Source organism: Hesperophylax consimilis, chromosome 14 (assembly GCF_061612785.1).
Source record: "Hesperophylax consimilis isolate HC1 chromosome 14, BYU_Hcon_1.0, whole genome shotgun sequence".
Lineage (NCBI taxonomy): Eukaryota > Metazoa > Arthropoda > Insecta > Trichoptera > Limnephilidae > Hesperophylax > Hesperophylax consimilis.
The window spans coordinates 194,266-201,417 of NC_142849.1; the positions used below are offsets into that span (position 1 = coordinate 194,266).

General features: G+C 33.3%; 1 pseudogene; it reads right to left on the reverse strand.

Moving 5' to 3' along the window:
- Positions 1-1,161: 1,161 nt before the first annotated feature.
- LOC149417724 (uncharacterized) lies at positions 1,162-1,891 on the reverse strand (annotated as a pseudogene).
- Between the last annotated feature and the right edge of the window lie 5,261 nt (positions 1,892-7,152).

A 7,152-nucleotide genomic window follows, 5' to 3' on the forward strand; every position in this document is an offset into this window, starting at 1 on the left:
CTTCCATTGATCATTATCACGACACTAGACATTCAAGGAGGAATCCAGTTGTTCCACCTACTACTATGACATCCTTTGCCCAAAGACAATTCTATTACCTTGGTCCAAAATTATTCAACCTCTTACCCGATTTATGGAAATCGAAAAGCATAAGCATTCTGCGTAAATTAGTTTATTATTGGCTTCTAGACTTAGGGAGAGTCGAAAGCGAACTTATGATGACCAACAGATAAACAAAAATGTTCTGTACTCACATTTATTCATTGTTATTGGCAGTTAAATAAAAAAATCCTACCATGCATCTGATTTATACAATGCGATTGATAATTATTGTGATTGATAATGTTTATACAATATGTTTTCATGTACCTTGATTATATTTTTCTTGATTATGTATATTATATTATATGTACCTTGATTATGTAAATTAATACACAGCACAGTAACAGCGATCAAATGAAGAAACCCACCTAATATTTTTCTTATATTGTAACTATAAATTGAATTAATCCAATATGTTATCATGTACCCTGATACAGTGTTCCTTAATTGCATATTATTACATGTACCTTGATAAAATTTATTAGGTGTTTTCATAAAAAAAAAACTAATATTCGGGTGTACAAATATGTCTGAAAAAGTTTTTATTTTGATTACTTTGATAAATATATATGTATATAGACTATATAACTAGCGTAACTATTAATTTAAAGTATGGAAATATAATTCATAACAGCAGCGTGTACAGATGTTAACTAAACCAGGCAATTTGGCTGTCCTAAAACGGGAAAATTTCCTAGTTGGACAGCCAAAGCTTCCTTAATATGTGTGAAATTATTTGTATCTAATAAATAAATAAATAAATAAATAAAAAATAAATATGACAAATGATTTTTTTTTCAAGCTCGTTTTGGAGAACATTAATTTGTTAGTTGTTTCTTTATTTATTTTGTTTTGCGTCCAGAGGGCTTTTACATAAATAATAAAGGCAGTACATATTAACATGATAAAATACTTTAACATGAGAAAAAAATAGTATAAATAAAGTTATTAGTAAAAAGTATATAAATGAAATGAAAATATAAGCAACAAAATTTTTAAGAACAGTGAGATAATATCAATAATTTACGATAAAAAATATCCCACTGGACCTTTAGCACATTAGTCAGAATCATCTAAAAGTTCACCTATACCACTTATTTCCCCACTGATTGAAGATCCCAAAGATGATCCAACGGAGGTATCTTCATCTGATTCCCCAAGATGTATTGTGAATTCATCAGTGTAAGTATCGATCTTGGGTTCTAATTTTTCGTATTTATCCTCTTGTTCCTTGACCTTTCTAAAAATGTCTTTGAATGTCTGGGCATTAATTGCGACAACTTCTTCTCCAAGTAAAGTCTAGACGGAATCCATCGTAAAAGTAACATTCCTGACAGCTACGCGTCCTTTTATTATTCCCCAACAAAGTTCGATTGGGTTCAGCTCCGGGTGGTATGGTGGCAGACGCAATACTGAGTGACCATGCTTTTCCAGCAATTGGTCCAGAATGTATTTCTTGACTCGTATCTTGTGGAGCTTAATAATATCATACAATATTGGTATTGTGTTTTTAATCGGATACGGTATTCCATGCTTTTCCAACCAGGTCAGCATAACTCCTTTTCTTGAACTTGATGTCGGGATCCTTTCGCATTCTTCATTGTGGTATGACGCATTGTCTATAACAAGCACAGATTTTGGTTCCAGATTTGGCAAAACCTTTTCCGTGATCCATTTTCTGTAATTGGCAGAATTCATAGCACCATGGTAGTCGCCAGTCCTCTGATCAGATTTAAATGTTAACAGTGCGTTGGGTACAAAACCATTTTCACTGCATGCATGAAGTATTATTAGACGTTTGCCTTTAGACACAGGAACTTTAGCTCCTTTATTGGAGTTGTCAGTCCACGCACGCGGTGTTGTATGTGTACTATGAATGTATGTTTCATCAGAATACACAATCGGACGTCCGTCATTCCTATATTCTTCTAATTTAGTGAGATATGTGGTACGTTTAAGTCGGATATCATTTTTTTCAATAAGCAACTTTCGGTTTGTTTCTGTTTTTCTCCATCGAAAACCCAAATTGTGAACAACTTTCCTTAACGTAGTTATACACCCTGCGTAGTCGATGTCCCCTTTCAGAACTCTATGAATCTTTTTCATCGTTGGCAAAGACTTATGAACTAAATGAAAATCATACACACATCTTCTAATAACTTCCTTATCGAAATCATCTACATCTGATTTGGTTGATAGTCTGCGTCGTTTCTTCCCTGGTGTGCTGAAGGTTGGTCGTTGAGTTGACGATGATGACGGTTGTGTTTCTGCTTCCTTTGCCACTCCAGTTACGATACGTCGAATACTAGTCTGCGATACTCCAGTTGCCTTAGACGTCAAATCATATAAGTCAGTCATGCTTAAAAATTGACCACCGTTTTTTTATATTATGCATAAAATAATTAAACACGCGGAATAAAATTTCACGACTTTGTCCATTCAGTGATTTGCCACGTCCCGTTTTGTAACAGGACTCCATGATGTCGTAATAAATATTCACTTGCACACTTTAAAAACACTCTGTAAATCTACTAATTCGAATTAAAAATGATGAAAACTATTTATTATTTCAAATTCAAAAATTGGTAATTATTTCACTTGCGATATGTAGGTGCACGTATGTTTAAATCAAATTACGAACTGAATGAATAGGACACCCCGTAAGTATACCCCGTAACGGTATTGTTAAAACTTGCCTCTCTTCTAACTAGTTACAATAAGTGAGCGTAAGCATAGACCAATACATCAATTCTAAGCATTTTAATTGCTTCCTTCTTTCGTTGCGTTACCTATACTCAATTTGACTCCTAACCAATGACATATCGTTGCTTTAGTTCTTGTATGTTCAATAGACCATTTAGCCAATTTTACACGAGACGTTTTTTTTTGTTTTTACAGGCAAATTCTAGATTTTGGTCATTTTGTTTAATACATATGTGTAACAGAAAATTTTTAAAGATCATTTTTCGAAGATTGAAGCTATGATATGTCCATATAATGACTTTAAAGGTGGACGTTGAACATGGCTTGAAAATGATGAATAATTATTTTGAATATTGAACACATCGTCTGGAGATTGAACAATTCGGCTCCCATAAGTTTGAGGTATTTTTTGTTCAATTAGCCATTTAGTGATATATTGTATATACAGGGTGATTTTTAGATTTCAAACACTTTATTTTTATCTCAGGTAGTAGTTGACTTAAAGCATTACTTTCAAAGATACAAACAACGTCCTTGGGGTGATTTTTCATAAAAACTGCTCTATATAAATCATCCATATATTATGTAAGTTTGAAAACAACATACAAGTACAAAGATACTACCGCTAATATACTACTATCGACTGTCGGTGCATGCGTGATGTGAAATGTTCTTACATCTTACGTATTGCGGCCTCCGTGGTCTAGGGGTAACGCTCTTTACTAGAGATCTGGAGGTCGCGGGTTCAAACCCCGGCGGGCGTAAGTAAATTTATTTTGATTCGTTATTTCAGTTATTTCAGAAATTATTCATTTAAAATAACATATAGTTTATTTGCGGCACGTTCCAGAGAGGAAGATATGGTGTAAAGACCCACATCAGAATTGAAATGGCTTTAGCCGTGTTTGGTGACCAGATCTGAATAGCTACGTACTTACTTTCTCTCTTCTCTTCCTTCCTCTCCTTATCCTATTCTTTTTTTTCTCCTCCACACTACCTTCAGTCTCACAATGTATGAATATACCCCAATTGGGGATGCTAAGTCTTAGCTCGTTCCACATACGAGACTTGGGTTTGCAATTCAAATCATTCCATTACATTCCTCAATCTCACGGGATTTGAAAAATGTGCGGGACTTACAAATCCTAGAGCCGATTTACATCATGATGCCAAAATAAATAGATTTTTTTGTATTTATAATTAAGACAATTTAAAAAAAATTATAATAAATGAAAAGTGAAAAGGGAAAAAACACAGAAGTAAACAAGCATATATTATTTATGAGATAAGTAACATGTAATTTGTTACGCTGTTGTACCTTTATATTTGGGAAAAACAGAGTAAAAAAAAAACTTTTTATTTGTGGGTACTCTTTTCTTTGTTTTTTTTTTTATTTTCTTTAGGCTTATTTATTTTTATTTTTGTGACGTTCCGGCAATACCTTCAATACCTTGTTCGGAGTATTTAATTTCAAATTTGTCTTTTCATCCGCGATCTCAGCAATGATAGCGGACTTAATATGTTTCGTAGATGTCTTTCAATTAGACTATGAGGACAGTCGACTTCTTGCACATTTCCATTTCGTGGCTCTTTTGTTGTATTTCTTGAATAAAAATAAGTTTTAATGCACTAATATAATTTATTAAGACTCATTTTAGGTAAAAGCTTTAAGGTTGTAATAAATAATTGAATAAAAAAATAATAAATAAAGCTTTCTCTATATTAAATGATGAAAATATTAAAAAGTATAAAATATGGTGAAAAAGCCTATAAATGACATAATTTTAAGACTTACCTTTCTATTTGAGCTACTGGTCTAAGGTTTGATTCTGGAGTCAGTGAAGTCATTTTTTCAGTTCAATAACAGTATATATTCACAATTAAACGTATTTTAGTGGAACAATTTATTTTTTAGAAAACAACTAAAAATAAACATGGCCGCTTATTTTAACTAGCCGACTCCTGATTGGTTGAAAGTGGAGATTGAACATTCAAGACCTCAACTTTCGGCGGGATGTTTATCAAATATCTATGAACTTTAAAAAATATATTAGGTATATTCATAACGCGTTGAGTGTTTGAAAGTTCAATATCCGGGATGTTGAACAACTAAGAACTAAAACAATGTTGATCCGTGAGTGGATATTGGCACTCAAAAAATGCTCAAAATGTCACATAAAAACTAAAAAATATATTTTGTTTTAGCTTCATTAATGCGCAATAGGCAACTTATTAACATATTGGCTTTCATAACTCAGTTTTGCAAAAAAAGGTCTATTGAACATACAAGAACTATGACAGCGATATAAAAATTTTTGTAGGTTTGAATATTTTTTAATTGGCTGCAAATTCTTACCCAAATCATTCAACTCGGTTAGAGCTGTTAGAACTGGGTACATCATTGATGGAGTAATCATAAATAATTGGATTTTGTTTTTCTATGAAATCTCATCATTAGACATTTGTTTATATTTAGTTGAAGATAGTTCTCTTGGCACTAAAAAAAATACTTTTTTTTTTTTTAAACATACAACGAACGATGTTGCACTCCCATGAGTTATCAAACTCACTAAGGGATCGCCAATTGGTAGTTTTGAAATAGAAGAGTAAAAATATCAAAAAAGAGTTTTGTACAGAAAAAATTAGACCCAACCCAACCCAATGTGCAGACACAATGTATGAAGAAAAAATTTACAAAACATTTCACAGAAGCAACATACAGACACAACATATGAAGAATCACTTTACAGATATGTCACAAAAAAAATTGTCTTATAAGACTTTATGAATTATTATAGTCACTCATTTGATTTATTTATTGTTGGTGTCAAAAAGTTAAAAAAGTATCCTCAATGATGAACTATAGAAATGCATAAAAACAAAATCAAGAAAATACATTAAAAAATACGGGCTCAAAAATAAACAGACCTAATACAAGATGTTTTACATTCAGAAAACATGAAAGATTAAAAAAGCCCATCATCTCTGGATGTACAAAGTTTGGTATTTGGAGATAGTTAGGACGATTAAATTTAGTTTAAACAAATTATTTGACAATGTTTGACAGTCATTCATATTTCTTAGCGCTTTGTATATTTTCACATTTCCGCAAACATTGAAACTTCAACATCGTTGAATATAGTGTAATGGTACGCCACTACTTAACTCGAACGTTATTCTAGAAGTTTCCAAACAAGCTTCTTGGATTTTATTTTATTTTAATATTTGTTTAATGTTTTATTTTCCGCCTACATAAGGGACAACGTGAATGAAATGGTCAGTAAAGTACCAGCAAACGCGACATTGAGATCGAATTATTTTGCCTACTTTACGCGCTTCGGAACATTCTCGAACCTTCCTTTCGTAAATCATTTTGTTGTATTTTCTATGTTTATTTATTGTTTTCGGATGTATTATTAAAAACCGCTTCAGCCAAATTTCGTAGTTATTTATTAATAAAAAGAATACCAAACATAACTACAATAGTGAGCACATCGTTCACAAATATCAAAAATAAAATTGGTCCCAAATTTGACCCTTGGGGGGACACCGCTAGTAGCAGTAAATTTATAAAAAATAAAGCCATCAATTTTAACGGCCAATTGCCTGTTACTAACTGTACGGGACGTGTTTGCCTGCACAAGAAAATACTGTAAATAATAAGCACCGGCACACATCAGTCCTCAACCTGGGTAATGATTTAAAAAAAAACACCGCGAGGCGTTCTGTCCAAACCATCATAAAAGAAAGACGATTCGAATCAAAATTCACATTTTAATTAAAGTATTGTACTGGTATACAGAACGTACCGCGAGAAAAAACCGCGGTGTAGCTTATAGGTATTTCATATTTTTTACAGCCAACCCAATTCACAAGAAATAGTTATGTGTATTTCAATACAACTGGGATTTAAAACACAGCTAGAAAACTGATACAATCGGAATCCTTTCAGGGATAATTTCAGATTCGAGCACATTTTCCATCATCGCGCCATACGATACCGCAAATGGCGTAGGCGACTGCTGAGCAGTGGCCAGTTCAATTGGTAGCCAGCAGGAATCGGCCAGCCTCTAGGCTTTAGCATCAATGGCCAATTCAGTCGGTAGCCAGGAAGAATAAGCCGGCCTCTAGGTTGTCAGCATCAATGGCTAATTCAGTCGGTAGCCATGAAGAATTGGCCAGCCTCTAGGCTTTAGCATCAATGGCCAATTCAGCCGGTAGCCAGGAAGAATTAGCCAGCCTCTAGGTTTTCAGCATCAATGGCTAATTCAGTTGGTAACCAGGAAGAATTTGCCGGCTTTTAGGTTTTCAGAATCAATGGCCAATTCAGTCGGTAGCCAAAAAGAA